Genomic DNA, 18,998 nt, shown 5'->3' with positions numbered 1-18,998 from the left:
GGTTGTATCGCTCACTTTTATTCTCCACAAGATCATAGTTGTCCTAGTCATCATGGAGGGTGGACGGGAAAACAGTGAGGGTTTTCTGGATGAACTTCTCTCAAACGCTCTTGAACAAATGTTTCTGCCTCTAGAAGATGCTCTCGAAAATCGAAGTGATGAAGTTCTTAATAATCCAACTGATGAAATTCTCAGTTATCTACGTGATGAAATTCTGGACCCTTTATTACAACAAATATTTGCACGCGGTCATGAGGATTTGGTGACACTTTCTGAGAATATTGTAGCGCAAGAGTTGAATAATCATTCAACACATAACCAACTCCCGCGCTCCGCGTGGATCATCCTTCATCCGGAGAACTGTAAATTGGTGATGAAATTCTGGACCCTTTCTTGTAATAAATATTTACTCGCGGTCTTGAAGGTGACACTCCTTTTTTGGCGATACTCCTTGGGGGTATTGTGGAGTAAGAGTTGAATAGTCATTCACCGAAAGATAAACCGTTGCGTTCCGTGGATCGCCTTTCAATATCCCGGTAAGAACAAATCGATGGAGGTAGTGTTGACCCATCAACTTTCGTTCGTTAGACATATACCAGAAATAATTTTTTTGGAATGGATTCGTACACCAATGACTTTAGAATGAATCCTGTGCCTGATAATACCTCTCCTATAGAATATTTGGAAAGAGCATTCCGAGAATTATTCACCCGAATACAAAAACGTATCGGACAAACAACTAATAGAGTGATTTTCAAGTTTACCGCTACGGGTATGGAAAAACCTGCTTATTATAATGTGAAGAATGGTTCTTCTATTGACGATATATGGGCCTACGTCAATGCTGTGTGTCAAAGTGCTCGTGCCTATGACGCTGCTGATGATTTATTTACACTCGAATATTCAGTTTTGAGAACATTGATGAGATGTTTACTGGCCTCTGCGGTCGTGAAGCGATGAAATGAATTAAGACTTTAATGTAAGAAAAGCCCGACGTTTCGGTTGCATTTGCGCAGCCATCTTCAGGGACAGAATTTATTTAATATCAAATATTTAAAACATAAAAATAAACAATACAAGAAACGTTACATAAATCACAGAACGCCTATTGCCATAAAAATACTGTGAGCTAACACTAAATACCTAATTGATTGAGAAAACCCGGTTCATGTTGCGGTCGGGGAAGCAGTGTAGTCGACAGTTATAAGCTATATAAACAAATGTCCATAGATGACTCAGTATATAACGAACCATTCGAGAGCATACAAAACCCCAAAAAAGACCCACCCAAAAACCTAAACCCCCTCCACAATAAATAAACAATGAATAACTTTTTTTCCCCTCGAAAAAAACAAGAAACCCAAAACAGCATTGACAACACATACCTGTCATCTTCGTGCCACCAAACAACACTATCCCAGTAGCTGCTACAACGACTGTACGCCCCCCTCACTAGTTGACGCACGCTACAGCCCTGATTGATGCACGCCCAAACGATCCCGATCGACTACACCAACCGAGTGTCAATAAACACAAGAACAAATTTGAGCGCAAAGAGAGCAATGACGACATTATTTAAAATTATAAATTAGGTTATTATAAGCGGAAGAAAGATTTTTGACGTCAGTTCTGTAATTAATACTATTGCCCATTTATTTCTTAATATGGAACAACTCGAGAAAGTTTCTCTTCATCTTACTATACTCGGTGTCACAAATACTAACGTCATTGAAGTTAAAATGATGTTTTAACTCTTGCGCGTGCTTGACTAAAGCCGTGCGGCCATTGTTGCTTACTTCATCTACACTGTTCTGATGTTGGTAAATTCTGTCCTTCAGATAACGACATGTCGGCCCTATATACGTCTTTTCACAGTCTGTACAATCATTCTTATAAATTAAATTTGATCTGAGCATCGGGTGGATTTTGTCTTTAGTTGCGCCAAACAAATTAGTCATTTTTCCTGTGATTTTTGAAATTATACTGATATCTACATTTTTAAATAACCTCTTCAATTTCACAATCAATCTTTCCGAATACGGCAACACCATAGATCTTCCATAATCTTTGGCATCTCCAACGTCTCTGTCCTACATGTTCAAGGACCTTGAGCGACTGTTCGGACGCAATTTCTCAAGCCTCAAATTAATGTAATGGTTGATAAGGTTCATGGGATAGCCATTTATAAGCAAAATCCAGTGTGCAAATTTCAAGTTTGTCTTCAGAAACTTCTCGGCCGATAATCCGTATATGCGATCCGCGAAATTGGTCACTACTGCAATTTTCTGGCTCATAGGATGATTAGACTGAAAATTCAGCAAACGTCCCGAAAACGTCGATTTCTGATACCAGTCGGAAGACAATAGTATATTGTGCATCAAGGGCGGAAAGTCATGTTTTCCCCCCGAGGTGCACATGCCATTTTCCGTCCCGGCGGGCGCAAAGTTACATTTCCGCGAAGCGGGAGGGAACTCTGACTTTGCACCTACGCCGAGACGGAAAATCGCGTTCTAACCACGGGAAGTAAAATAGAGGATCCTCAGCCGCGTGCTTAACAACCTCGCCTTCGGCTCGGCTGGTAATTGCACTAGCAGCTGAGGATCCTTTATTTTCCCTCCCTAGGTTAGAAATATACTATTTTAACACGCCAGCAAAGGAAAGTTCGTATTTTGCTCTTTAATGAGCGGGAGGAAAGTGAGTACTTTCCACCCGAGGGCGGGAAGTACTCACTTTCCGCCCGCTCATCAGGGAGAAAAGTACGAACTTTCCGTGCAGGTGTGTGAAAAACTATTATTTTTTCTAATTACCAGTAGGTCTAGAAAAGTTAACTTACCATCCGTTTCTATTTCGTGAGTAAAATTCAATCGCTGATCATATGCATTATAGTATATTTCTAACCTAGGGAGGGAAAATAAAGGATCCTCAGCCGGCAGTGCAATTACCAGCCGAGCCGAAGGCGAGGTTGATAAGCACGCGGCTGAGGGTTCTTTATTTTACTTCCCGTGGTTAGAACGCGATTTTCTGTCTCGACGTAGGCGCAAAGTCAGAGTTCCCTCCCGCGAAGCGGGAGGGAAATGTAACTTTGCACCCGCCGGGACGGAAAATACGTTTACCAAGTGTTGAACCTTATGTCGCGGAACACATGCAAAGATATCGTCGACATATTTATGAAATATCAGAGGTTTAAATGGAAGTTGATTGAGACAATGTGACTCAAGCTCCTGCATAACCAAATCAGCACAAACGGGTGCCCATTGGCAACCCGTAAACCAGACTGTAATAATTATTGTTAAATTGAAAATAGATGTTTTTCATTATGATTTCTACCGCTTTGATAAGTTCTGAAGGAGGGATAAGCCCCTTAATTTTGTTCTGTTTATTTTCAATGACAGATTTAACTAACTCAAAAGGAACGTTTGTAAAGAGAGAAGAAATATCAAATGAGACTAAGATGCGATCATCCGGAATGTGAGAATTTTTAACCGACTCTTTAAAATGGACTTATATTATATTTTTTGTATAAGAGAAATGATCTGTAGTTAATGGCAACAAACCCTTATGGACAAATTTCCCGAGTTTGTGTAAGGGACCATTGATCGAAGAAACAATGGGTCGGTATGCTAAGCTGGGAGCACGTCTAAAAAACCTGGTCAAAAAAACTCCGTTGAAAAAACCCGGTCAAATCAACCCCGGAAAAATTTAATTCCATTAATTTTGTACAATTGAACCTACGTTTAAAAAATCTTGTCAAAGAAATTACGTCCGAAAAACTTTGTTCACAGAACCCGGTTGTAATTCGATTGTTTTGTTTATTTCGTTTACTACGAGGTGAGTATGGGTATTTGTGAATGTATTTGGGGATTATTGGTTTTGTTTTGATTTTGTATGAATGTATAGTAATCGATATTCTTTGGGGAAAGGAAATCACCCTATAGGTAACAATTTTCCATGGATTCTGACAGTAGCTCGTAGATGCTTGTGGTTAGAGCATCTGTTACCCATCATTATAGGCCTCGAATTCGTGTTGAGTCGAAAAGGTGCACCATTATTATCCTGATGCGGTTTTTTGTATTCTAAGTGTAAAGTATCTACCTTCAAATAACGTACTGTAATGTATTTACGATGTTTGTGCTGTTGATTTGTGCTATTTATGATTGATGTTCTGTCAACTTGTATCCTCATTTTTATCGATTCATTTCGAATTCTGTATTTACAGTATAATCTATGCGTTATTGATTTGTTGTGTTTGATGTGAAAATTTCTGGGCAATGTGGATCTTTATCGTTGTCCATCTGTTATAAATACTTGTATCCATAAATTGCATTGAAATATAATTAGTGTGTTTTTATTGGAGAAGTTTTTTCTTCACAGGGTTTTTTAGACGCCGGGGTTTTCTGTCGGAGTTTTTTTGACGGGGTTTTTTTGACGAGAGTTTTTTAGGCATGAACCCGCTAAAATAGGCTTGTGGATTTTTGGCAGTATATATAATCTGGGGCAAGTAGACGAGAAGTTTGTTAAGTAACCGCATAGATCCTTTGAAATTTATCCTTGTTCTTTCCAGGACAAGGATAAATTTCAGAGGACTTGACTAATTTGTTCTTTAAATTTTGTGCTGTTGAGTTTTTTTTTTTCGCAGAAGTTTATAGGTAGACTAGTCATCGAGTAAATCCTCTCCCTCTTGTATGTACTCCTCTTTTTCTAAGATGACTGTGATTTGTCCTTTATCAACTCTAGTAATCAAAATATTCCTATTAGATTTTAGAAAATTCTTTATTACTGACGTCACGTAATCTGTTCCCTTATTACTGAAATAATGCATATGATTGGTCAGGATATTAACAAATGAACTCCTCAGTGATTCTAATTCTTGTTTAGGCGCGAGGTTAATATTTTTGCTTCCGAATGGAAGCTTTATAATTGCAATTTGTCAAGATTTTCTAATTTTGTTTGTAGATGACTCAGGATGGTATGAAACGTCGAGAAATGCAATTTTTAGACACTGTCTGTATGTATGGGTGTATGTATGAGTGTATGTATTGTGACGTATTTCTTACCTCTGCGGAAGATAATAGATACGCAGCCCTCAGCGACCCAAACGACAAACCAAAGGTTGGGCGCCAGAACGTATGAAACGTTCACCAAAATCGAAGACGAAATCAAACGAGCGATAAAACAAACAACGATGAGAGAGCGATCGCCGACAGCTCAGATCAACCGCGGAGGCGGCTGGGTTCCACAAAATCCGCTCTCAATAAAATTACCCTGAAATGACTGGGTTCCTTATTACTAATAAATGATAAGAAGATTCAGACTTTCGGGGAGAAATATTATTTAATCAATTTCTAGAAAATTCCAGTATCAAAATGTGAATCATTTATCTAATTAATTAAACCCCGTTATTTTCGGATTATTTCTCTTTCCGCTATGCTCTAAATCACAATCAGAAAATCACAAAATTAATACACCGATCTAATGACTCAATATAAAATCAATTCCCTCAAAGTCAACCGTCAATTAATAAAATGCTAGTCAAAGATAATGTCAAGAAAGTCAATAAATGGGAAAATCTATCAAGAAGTCAAAAAAAAAAAGTAACTAACCGGGTTACTGCAAGGTCTAAGGTCACGACAAAGGAATCGATAAGAAGAACAACGAAAACTGTTGCGAGAAAAATAATTCAAAATTCTAGTCTGATTCTCAAACGACGCGATTCGGATTACCACGAGAAATACTAATAACAATTACCAGAGCCGGTGAATCTGCCTAACGCAAGGTCACGGCTACACGATACAAAAATACGGAAATCGAGCATCGACAAAGACGCTGTAATTCCAAATTACGTCGACAATTCCTACACTGTTCGGTAATGCCAAAATTCTAAATTGAATAAATAAAGTAATATACGAACAGCGATAATGCGAAAATTCCCTGAGGCTGAAACATTGCCCCGAGAATTCCACTTTGGATATCCGAATTTTTCCAAAGTGAATGCGAAACGAGAGTTGTTACTTACAACCAATATTTGAAACACTGAGTTTCAATCGGAAGATTCCGACATAAATATTTCCAGAAAACACGTAAATTGATAAAATAAAAGGTTCACTGAATTTTTCCCGAAACCGTTATAATGCTCCGCTGAGCGAGAAACCAGATCTCGTCAAAATCCGAAAGCCAAAAATCTAATGGCGTCATTCGCCATGGACGAAAACCGTTTGTCCAAAAGAAAGCTAAGTTTACGAGATCCCGATCTCTATTACAATCAATAAATTAACGATTAATTAGATCCACCGCTCACCAGAACTGAAGAAATCTCAGCAACAAATTCTCCGGAAAAGTTGGGACTCTCAATAAATCGTCAAAGCAAGATGTCGGAGACAACGAGAATTCGGGCGTCGGACCACGCTAATAATTTTTATAATTCACGAAAAACTTGCGAACTGTCAGTCTCGCCATCCAAACGAGAAGTAATCTCCTCGGCACGCTCGATGGCACATTTCCTCGATTGCCGAAAATCCAGCCCTCTCATTGGCTGTTACTTTCACCGAAGGGACTTTTGATTGGAGAGTGATGACGACGCCAACTCTTTCTCCACCGTAATCCACACCGGACAACCACGTGATTTCTAATTTTCCCTCCAAATCCACAGGGTTAAAACCAAGCGATAAGAATGTAGTTCCAACTACTCACAACCCGCATAATGATAAATAACCATTAATTTATGTTTCGGGTCCTTTAACAATGGACCGAAAATATTATTTTCGCCTAGATTCATTCGGCGCTCGAGCTCTCCAATTCTGGCTCCAGTAGCTGGCGCCGCGACACGGCCAACCTGCGTACTCCGCAACTGGCGGGGATATTCAAACTCCAGATCCACCCCAGACTGCAGAACCGTTGCTCCGAGACCCAATTTCAGCATCTAAATTCTTGCATCTCATCCCAGTCCTCGTTTAGGCTCATCCAGATCCCCCGATGTGCTCCGATGAACGGTGGAGTGGAATGATTCAATACAAACCAAAAAGATACTCAATAAATAGTTGAACAAAATCTAGATTTTGACTCTCGCTTCGCTTTCGCAGTGACTTCTCGTCTGGATGTTTCAATGAAACCGCAGAACGGTCGAAAGACAAAAATAACACGTTACAGTATGTGTGTATGTGTGTGTGTATTTCCAGATTTGTGTCAATAACTCCAGAACAGTAGGTACAAAAAAGTTGAAATTTTGGCTCATAGTTGGTACCAGTGAGATACAAATCTGTACTAAATTTCAGCTCGATCGGTTAAGTAGTTCTTGAGATATAGCGATTTCTCAAAAATCGTTTTTTGCAAATTTCTCCGGAATGGCTGGGGCAATTTCATTTTTTTTCGAAATATTTGACTGAATAATACCTACCTTATTACATGGGAAGTTAATCACTCCCCTATGGAAAATTCGGTTTTATTGTCATTTTTTCATTTTTTTGACGAAATCGCTTGTTGCCACGATAACTTGAGAAAAAGTTGAGATAGAAACTTCAAACTTCGTATGATTATAGGTCTTATGATAACAAAGTTTGGTATTTTAGATGGGCGAAATCGGACAAGTAGTTACGTAGATATTCAACTTTGAATGTGAAACGTTGTTCTTCAATATCTCAAACACCACTCAGCCAAATTCAATTTTTTTTTCAAAATATTCGTTATAATGGTGGCTATCTGACCAAATTAAAATATGAGTACCGTTCCATTGAAAGTTTTTGAGATATTACCATTTTACTATTTTTATGTGGTCAACCTGCTCATGCATACTATAATACGATTAAAAGTTTATGTGACGATTCAAAATTTCGGGTCATGGTCAATACCATTTAGTTACACAACTCAGGTGGATTTTGGGGTTGATTGGTTTAGTAGTGCTTGAGATGGCACATATTATGAAAAATCGTCTATTACGTTAATTACCGTGTCTTTCTTTGGTCATCGGATTTTTCATCATAATTACTTAGAATGTTATGTCATATGAAGATCTTATATTTTTCTGAGATGTATACCTTCATGTGGAACTGCATTTATTTATTCCAAAATTGTAGAATTCTCCATTTTTTCATAATTAATCTTCAAACCGATCCATATAGGTGTGACAGGTTTCATCGAATTTAGGAACAAACATCTTTGTTAGTACCATAGTTATTCGTCATACAAGGATTTATAACAGTCTTACTTTCAACCAAATTCATATGCATGAAAGCCCATGCCCATGCCATGGCAATCGCCATAGGATGGCCATAGCGGTCCCATGGCCGTTGCCATGGTCTATTGGCCGTTTGCCATGGCAATGTCATGGCTTTGCAATGGCTGTACCATGTGGGATTCCCATAGAGTTGCCATGGAGGATTACCATAGGTTTGCTATGGGGGTTATTATAGGGTTGCCATGGAGGATTGCCATAGGGTTACTATGGGGGTTACCATAGGGTTGTCATGGAGGTCATCATAGGGTTGCCATGGGGGTTATCATAGGGTTGCCATGAGAGTTATTATAGGGTTGCCATGGGGAATTGCCATAGCGTTGCCATGGGAGATTGCCATAGTGTTGCTATGGGGGTTGCCATGGGGTTGCCATGGCGGTTACTATAGGGTTGCCATGGAGGATTGTTGTAGAGTTGCTAAGGGGGTTACCATAGGGTTGCCATGGAGGATTGCCATAGGGTTTCTATGGGGTCATCATAGGGTTGCCATGGGAGTTATCGTAGAGTTGCCATGGAGGATTGCCGTAGGGTTACCATGGGGGGTTGCCATGGAGGATTACCATAAGATTTCTATGGGAGTTACCATAGCATTGCCATGGAGGATTGTCATAGGGTTACTATGGGGGTCACCATAGCGTCGCCATGGCAACCCTATGGCAATTCTGCATGGCAACCCCCCATGGTAACCCTATGGCAATTCTCCATGGCAACTCTATGATAACACCTATGGCAACCCTATGGCAATTCCCCATGGCAACCCTATAGTAATCCCCATAGAAACCTTATGGCAATCCTCCATGGCAAACCCCATAGCAAAATTCAAATAAAATCAGAATTTCAAGAGAAAAAACTCCCGATATCCCCAGCCATAGAGTTGCCACGACGACGCTATGCGGATCCACATAGCAACCCTATGACAATCCTCCGTGGCGACCCTATGGTAACCCCCATAGCAACCGCATGGCAACCCTATGGCAATCCCCATAACAACACTATGGCAATCCCTCATGGCAACCCCATGGCAATTCCCCATGGCAAACCTATGATAACCCCCATGGCAACAGGATGACAACTGCCATGGTAATCCCTCATGGTAAACCCGCAGGCAATGCTATGACGACACCCATAGCAATCTCCCATGGCAAACCGTCAATAGACCATGGCAACGGCCATGGGCTTTCATTTGCGTGAAGTTGATTTTGTAAAATTCTCGATCGATTTACGAGTTGTCTGATTTAATATAAATATACAGCTGGGGACATATGCTTTCTTTAGGGTTCATTGGTATAATTTCTTGAGGTTTTAAAACGTCTATTTTACTCCATTCGTCCTGTTTGAAAACACATGCATTGTAATGGCCTATTGCGTGAGAGTTAATAATCTCCGGATTTATGAAATTGACGATGCCTGCTAGACAATATGTTGCATCGTGTACATTCAAATCTTTGGGGAAAGCATTCAAAGATACTTACAGTTTATGGTCTGAAGGACATTCTACAAAGAGATGTTCATGGAAAACGACCGATTCATGTCGATAATCATGATTCTCGAAACATTGTAATGTTTGTCTTGAGATTTCCTGAATAGTGATATTCAACACACTCAAAACATCGTTGTAAGAAAATTGAAATAATGCTTCTATGTTTGGCTTATTCTGTTTTTTCATCACGAGGCAGTTATTTCCACTGACATTGTTGATATCTAATCTGAGCGGGTTTGGTGTTTCCATTTTTTTGTCTTTCTTTAATAGAACTACTACAGATCCATTCGGAAGCTTACTACCAATGGAATTGGTAGAAACGAAAGAAAGAAAAAGAGTTATAACACATAAAGTAACGGTTAGATGGCTTCAGCAAAAAGGCTCGAACCTCTGCTTGTTTTCAAATTTAGCAATGATATTCTGGCGTGAGAATGTTTTGAGAACATTGAGAAGTGTGTGTACTCCGGATGAAGATGATGCTCGTGAACATCGTCGTAATGGATGGTGATCTATTCATGCCAGAGAAATAGTGGGAAAACAATAAAGTTTATGATTGTATTAAAAGAGCTGAGGAATTGCAGTAGGATGTGAAATATGTGCTCTACATAGCCTTTTATACAGACTTTCAACATTACGAACAAATCAAGTGTATTCATCGCTTTATTAATAAAAATTATAGACATTGTTGTACAGTGTGTCAGTGCGATTTTCAAAGGCAATTGACTCATACATGTCCATGGGAACGTTCAATGTGTTTCAAATCACCACCGTGTATAATTGAAGAATTGAAAGAATATTCTGAGTGTCGTCGTTCTTTCGCTAACGAAGCCTGCTTCGATCATCACTAAGAAAGTATATCCTACTATGGTAGACAAAGTGTTTATTCCACGAGATGGATTTGTCAAGTATGTGAGTCCTTAGTTATTGTAGGAAAAAATCATCTATGCGGGAAAAACTGTCGCTCAATATGTGGTAAATATCGGGAGCCTGGAAATGGTTGTGTTTGAGACACAGCAAATAAGTCATTATCGAAAGTTACCGGACTCAACGGAAAATCTCGAGCGACTTCGGGACCCTTTGGGTTCACGGGCAAATCACGAAGCAAATGGCCAAATATAAAATTGCGGTAGTAACAATCTACTCCTCATAGAGTATACATCGGTTAGCCACAAATTCACCTGTAGAGTACAGTATGAAACTAACCGAATATCGAGTACATCACCGAGTATTATATTGAGTCTAGCGCTCTGTATAGCGCCTCTATTTGATTCAATTATCAATTAATTCCGAGTTGACTATCAATTATTTTGAGTCAATCATCAAGTTTGATATCGAGAGAAACTCTGGTGCACTGTAAAGACTGTTATCAAATTGATATTGAGACATTCATCAATTCTTGTATCCCTAGAAACAAGATGCGTGGCTTGCGCCACAAATAAAGTACATCACCCGTGTTTTTGTAATTCGCGTGTCTGTAAATTCATCCTTTCCACATCACGTGTCCCCAATCCGCACTAATATTATGTGTGTGAATATGACTCCGCCCATTCCCAACAGATGTCGTTTTTAGTATTGCTTACGTGCACTAATAAATGACAACACTTGTATTCGATAGTACTTTATGTCAACTGTCATACGCACTACGTAACATTTGGTTGAAATGTAAGCAACAAGTGTTTTTACCTCCGTGACAATGTCGGTTTTCGTACCAAGTAAACATCATTTGCGGAAAGTGTTATTAAACTATTACATTGCAAAGAAAAATGTAGCGGAAACTCATCGTTTGCTTGTGGAAATTTACGGTGAGCATTGCCCATCTAATACAACTTGCAAGGAATGGTTTCAACGATTTCAAAATAATGATTTTGGCACTGAGGATAGAGAACATGGAAAACCACAACAAAAATTTGAAGATGCTGAATTGGAGGCATTATTGGCAGAGGATTCTTGCCAAACTCAATCAGAATTGGCTGCAACATTAAATGTTAAACGATCAACTGTTGCAAAGCGTTTAAAAGCTATGGGAATGGTTCAAAAAGTTGGTAACTCGGTTCCATATAAATTGAAAGAAAGAGACATGGAACGTCGAAAAACAATTTGTGAAATGCTACTTCAAAGACAGCAAAGAAAAGGATTGTTGCATCGAATAGTCACAGGAGATGAAAAATGGATATATTATGAGAATCCTAAATGCCAAAAAGCTTATGTGAAGCCAGGTGAACCCGGCCCATCCCAGCCAAAATGAAATATTCACAGTGCCAAGGTTATGCTCTGTATTTGGTGGGATCAGAGAGGTGTTGTATATTATGAGTTGCTCGAACCCTCTCAAACTATTACTGGAGAAGTTTACCGACGACAACTAATGCGTTTGAAGCGAGCCATAGAAGATAAACGACCAGAATGTGTGAATAGGCACAGTAAATTAATTCTTCAACATGACAATGCCAAACAGCATACCGCCCAAGTTGTGAAAAGATATTTGGATGAACAGGACTGGGAAGTGCTACTCCACCCGCCATATTCGCCAGACATAGCTCCTTCGCATTACCACTTATTCCGACCACTGCAGTCAGATCTTACGGGAGAACGGTTCACTTCATACGAAAGTATCAACATTTGGCTTGATAATTGAATCAGCTCAAAACACCAGGATTTCTTCAGGCAACGAATACGTAAATTACCTGAAAGATGGGCGAAGGTCGTAGCTGCAAATGGAGCATACTTTCAATAAACTTTTCTTCAATTTTCTAAACTAGCAAATGTGTTTTATTTGAACAAAAAAGGGCAGAGTCATATTCAGACACCAATAGTACCTCAGAAAACAAAAGTTGACCCTGTGAAATTGCAATGTGACTATTGACCAGATTCAAACAAAAAGACTTTTTATATAAAATTGTGACTGGGGATGAAAAGTGGATATTTTACGATAATCCTAAGAGGCGAAAGTCGTGGGTTTATCCGGGGAGCCGTCAACTAGCCCTACAAAACCGAACATTCACGGGAAAAAATTGTTGTTGTGTATTTGGTGGGATTCCAAAGGTGTAATCTATTATGAGATACTCGAACAGGGAGAAACCATCACTGCTAAGCATTATCAGGACCAACTGGTAAAATTGAGTGATGCTATTGAGGAAAAAAGACCTTTTACTGGTAGTGGTAAGAAACCAGTGATTTTGCTGCAGGAAAAACGCGCGGCCACACACGGCAAAAGAAACCCTGCTAGTTATCTCCAAGTTGGGCTGGGAAATCCTCCCACATGCGGCGCATTCTCCAGACTTTGCGCCTTCTGACTATCACTTTTTTCGGGTGCTACAACATCACCTGGTGGATACCCAGTTTTAATCTCCTGAAGAAGTCCGACAGAGCAGTAATGACTTCATCCAGTCAAAACCACCATCTTTCTCCCGAGCCGGAATCCGACAACTGCCCGATAGATGGGAGAAATGCGTGCAAAGTGACGGTGATTATTTTCAAGATTAGATCTGTATTCATTTTTTTATAAATAATGTCAGAATTTTCGAAAACGGCCGCGAATTAATTTATATACCTAATATTGATTCCTGGTCGAGTTATAGGCTACTTCAGATGTCTGCGGAAATAGAGCCGGCCGTGGTCAAATGCATATACCCCTCCTCTAATTGACGTCCGGGATAAAAATTATGATAAGTAAACGCACAATCATTTCGATGAAAATCGCTATCAAAATTTTGTCGAAAATTCTCCTTATTCCAATAAAACAAAATGAAAAAATGCAATTGCAAATTTTGTTGGATTTTTAGATTCTATCTGTTTAGCGCCAAAATACCTTTTTAACAATAAAGGTATCATATAGAAAATAATCAATCTGGTGATAAAATGTAGGAGAATGTAGCGTTTGTTCAGTCAAAATAATTTTCCATAAAACAGTTTCGTGACAGTTTCTTCTAGAATCACTCACTACTAAGATAGTGAAACAATCTGCAGGGGAAATTTGCTGTACCTTTGGTCATTCCAAATTTCAACTCTTCATCCGTATCGGAATAAAACAAACATTTTCCGGAGATATGTAAAACTATACCCCTTCATTCAATTCCTAGCAATAGTTCATTACATTGAAATATAATCTTCTATTTATTGATATCAATGGTTCACACTTGACAATAATATTTGATCAAAAATAAGTGGAATCTCTTTGTCAGTTTATACGTTTCTTATTCATTTTCGATGGAAATTGTGTAACTCCACAATGTTGAATCCCTTTTAACAATATAATTAAATGAATCATCATGATTGAAATAAGAGGACGGAAAACTCACCTTATTACTTTTCCACTCCTTCATGAAGCGAAGAATTACAAAATCAATGTAATATTTGGCTTTATTCACTCGTATATTTCCCTAACCCTATATTTATTTTCTCATCAGATTCAATTATGATGCATATCTTAAAATAAACCAACGCACTCGAGCACGTCCGTAATCTACACGAGTTTCAGAACGACTGGAAATGTACGAGCGACAGTCAGGAAACAGCTGTAGCGACTAGTGCGTGGGTGAATGCGAATAAACCCAGAGAAAATACAACTACTAGCACGTCGAATCATGCGCACATCATTTCCATTATTATTTACTTCATTGTCCCCTATTTATTAGCCTACTAATGTTGGCTAAACTTCATTTAACATTGAAGCCTCTGTGATTTTATGAAAGAACACACTGGCTTCATTCATATCGATAAATGTTGAATGATTTGGAAAAATGTATTTTTTCGGCGTCAATAAAGGCAGAACTGCTGATAATATATGTGTGAACCAAGTTTAATCGAGTCAGCCTTATGCTAGAGCAATTGTTTTATCCATCGTATTAATCATTATCGCAGCCAGAATTTAAATTGAGTCTATTTTTTATTGATCATTTCTGTGTATTTTCATTAAAGTTTCCACAGTTTCTCAGTCAGCTAGCTATTCCATTGGTAGGAATAATCTCAAAAGTTGAATGGAATGAACTGGTATTGATGAGGAAATTTAATCCATGCAGGAAGAAAAAAGTTCGAAAAAAATTACCGAGCAAGTCAAGTAATCGTGGAGCAAACTGAATTTTCAGTAATTTTTCACCTTTGATACCGGGAAAAGCTCAAGATTAATAATGAATTTTACTCCGTTGGCCCGGGAACATTTATTAAACTTGAGGATGATTTGTACCGAATCTATAAAATTTACCTTACATCCAATCAAACATTATCCCAGTGATCGTCAATAATAGGTCAAACTTTTCCTACCAGCGTAACAGCGTAGCCTCAGCTTAGAGTGTGGTGGCACATGTTTCATTTTTCATGAATACATATTTTTAACTCCATTTAGATGGAAGCACAACATTAAATCCCAACCTATTGTCATGTCCGGAAATGAGTTCATGTTTAGATCCAACGCTGCATAAGATCCAAAAGTTTTTCTTTCATCCTGCCACTGGCCCATGTGATCTCCAGTAAAAGGGAGAAGGAAACGCTCTATGGAACCTTAATTTACACAAATCAATATCCCAATTTCTAAAAGAAGCGAAAAAGAACATATTCCTATATTTCTCCATATCGCCTTTGAAAAACTAAAACTGTCGTGTTTTGAATTTATTCAAAAAAAAACTAATTTCGTTTGTAATTTTATTCCTCACTAAATTCGACTTATTCGTCACCCACCGGACATTGAGTTGCTGTCGATGCAGGTCAATTTACCGAGCTAGCACGCCACGCGCGGCCTTCAATAGTCAAAATTGCAAACGCAGCGCAACTGCAGTGTCGTTTTCGGGCTCTAGATTCATTCTTTTCGAAATTATATTCAGTCACGTCTTAGATGCCAAATCGGCACGTCCATTAGATCGAACTCCTCGGGCTCTACCCTAGTGATCGTAACTTCGGAATAAGTTATCAGTCCTTCCCGACGTTCCGTGGGATAACCCGAGTTATCCAGAAAACTTCAAATACGCCCAACTTCGTAGAGGTTGACTCTGGTGTGAAACGGTCGGTGAACTGCAAATTGTTCACTACGTTTTCGCAACAATAAGTGCAAGGACACAACTTACAAAAATAAAAATAAAAAGTGCAAGGACACAATTGAAATTCAATCACAATTCAAACCATAAAGTGAAATAACATATATAAACTTAGATATAAAATTAAGTGACATGAAGTGAAAAACAGAAGTCAATTGGAACAACTAGAAAACTATTTTGGATAATTTCTAAGTATTGGTTCGTACGAAATTCTCAAACCAATCTATATATTTTGGTCTTTTCAATTTTTATCAAATTTATCACAAATGAAATCAAAATCTTTATATCAATACCAATCAATTTACTTCGCTCGAATTCTCTCTCTCTCTGTTGGCTCCTTTTTTATGTTCAATTAAAATCTCTTCAAACAATAAATATTAAAATTAAGTTTTATTCAAATTCTTTTTTTCTTATTTCAAACCCTGACTTTATCATTATTGCTCCTCAAATTTCTAAACATCAAAAATTCAAACGATACATGCAGATGCGCCTAGCGCTTAAAAGGTAAGAATCTGCTAAACAAAAATATTATTTTATCCCGATAATAATAAAATAAAATATAACTCATTTAATATTTAATTGAATTTGTTATTAAAATTTTCCTGTTATCACAAAACAAAGCACAAATAAATGAAATTTTCTTATTCTCAACTATTTTAGACTCCTTTGCATCTTTTAGCATACATTTGTAAGAATCTTGTCAGCAATTGTCACTCAGAGGTTTTCTCATTACCCAGCCCTCCAGTACCATTATCACTCCATAGCCGAATGAAACTATGAATTTCAAAAGTTGTTGGCTATTGGAGTGAGAATTCTCATGCATTGAAGTACCGATTATTGAAGATCGCCATTCATGTAAAATAGGTAGAACAATTATCCTTAAAATATTCAAAATATATTCTCAATTCTATCACGCACATTTTTGCAGCTATTTTACATGGATGATATAATGTTTTATAAAAAATAAAAGAAATTAGCTGTGTAGGAGGTGAATATAAAAAAAATTGATTAGTGATTGTTATGGAACACTGGTTTTCAAAAATTAACAGCAAACCCTCTGTAGCTCAAAAATTGGAGGCTTTGAACTATTTTTAACCTTTCAAGCGTCTGCGAAGCGAACAACCAATAATCAATTTATTTTTTTCAGTCTTTATTCATTTTTAGATATATATAATCGAAGTTCATTGGACGAAAAATATTATTCCAATAGCCCGTGACTTTTGAAACTCATAGTAGTCCCCCCTAAACCTTCCTGAATCCCTGCTGTTTTCAAATTTTTCTTTTTTTAACACTTAAGTGATCGCATCCTGAGGGAATAACCGCGAAACCATACGCAACCTATAGGGTGGGAATGAGATGTTAGAAAAGCGTGATCTCTCAAGGATTAATTAAATGAGAGCCAATACAACTCTGAAAAAATTATATGACCTTCTTTCGCTCATATTGAATGTATTGGCAATCTTTATTGTTTATACTCGCACTGATTGAACACCACAAAATTTTGACAATTCAAATCGCTTAGAGTCTGCCTGATCAACCTCTGAAAATGTCATTTCTGCACGAAATCAAAACAACTTTGGGAATTAAATCGAGTCTTCTTTCCTGGTGCGATCATCATCTCCTATTGTTCGAAACTTGAAACCTTCCTCTAAAATCCGAAATTCATCTTTTTTCTTCAACTTTTGTTTAGAAGCGGTAAAATATTGCTTGTTCTCACAAAAGAATCGACATGAAATGCAAAAAACCATTTGCTTTGCATCTTTCTTCAGGTATTGAATCGTTTTTCCCCACCCAGCCGTCAAAAAATGAAAATAAAAAAAAAGCCAACCAACAAGCAATGGCTATTTCTTGGCTGCTTGGTCTCCATACATTTCTACCCAATCCATCTGAGCCTATTCATATTAAAAAAACTTTTGAAAATATCATCATTCCAGATATTCCTACACATATTCTCAACCCTTTTCAGCCTATAAAGATATCCAACTGTCGAACATTTTCCGAATATGCCTGATCATTCCTAAATAGCTGAATGAAGCAGGGATAAAAATAGTGAAATACAAAAAAAACTTCGTCAAATATTTCAAATTGAACACTTCGCTCATCAATATTTATCAACAATATTTTTGTGAGCACTTGACACCATTATTCCTGATGTCTCCAAAAAATTATGAAATATAAAAGATATGATACCTATATCTTTTTTCATCTTGCAATTAAATTCATCCACCAACTTAAAAAAAAGTGAAAGAAAAGGAATTATGTGTGATCATTCACCGTTTGGCGTTCCAGGCAATTCTAGGGTTTTTTACATTATACGTAATATAACCGTATTCTACGTCGAAAATTTATAAAATATAATATACAGTTTTTGACTTATTAGAGATTCTGAATGTACGTAAAATATCCGTCTAAAACATCAAAAATGTGTAAAATGTATTAAACTATAATTTATGTATTTGAATGACTGCATGATCCAGAGTATCTGATCACAATCGAATCTCAAATGTTACAAGCGCTAAGTACAAGAGTCAATTTTAAAAGCCAACTAGAAAGATCAAGTAGGTCTCAAGAATCAGATGAGTCATCGGGGTCAAAAGATTAGAAGGGACAAATAAATCACAAAGGGATGGTCACGAGAGTCAAAGGTCACGAGGGTCACAAGGAATAGGTCAAATTTCAGGAGATTCAAACGTTGCTAGGGTCACAAGAAGACGATCAAATTTCTGAGAATCAAACGTCAGGAGGGTCCCAAGCGATCGCCGAATTTTCAACTTTTCATGGCCCGAAATGATTATGTGAAAAATTCAATAAACTTGAATAATCGAGATACGCGGCAGCGTATCGGCCAAGAAAAGTTTTGACGCCGATTGTACAAAACATCAGGCCGATCACTGCCGTGTATCTATACACGAAGCAACTGCCCCCTCCACTACCTCCGAATCATATCCATTAAATAAAATACAAACGTGACGAGCTGCATGAAAAATACTCTTAGTTACATTATATAAGGAGTTTTTCAACTCATTGTCTAGTATCAATCTAATTCTCCATCTTCTGATCCGCGCCAAGGACGTTGGTCCTCCTTCTACTAATTTTTTATTTCATCATGAATGTTTTTAAAATCCTTATTGGATTTGAAACAATTTCTCTTATAGAAATCTGATTGTGCACTATTTTCGTTTATTCGACATTGCTGACTTGGCTTCCTTTTTTATTTCTTTGTATTTTTCAAAAATTTCTACTTCCTAGTAAGAACCAAACAAAACTTTTT

Source organism: Diachasma alloeum, unplaced genomic scaffold, assembly GCF_001412515.2.
Source record: "Diachasma alloeum isolate Michigan unplaced genomic scaffold, Dall2.0 Dall_scaffold_01119, whole genome shotgun sequence".
NCBI lineage: Eukaryota > Metazoa > Arthropoda > Insecta > Hymenoptera > Braconidae > Diachasma > Diachasma alloeum.
Note: the sequence above shows the minus strand (reverse complement) of the source record.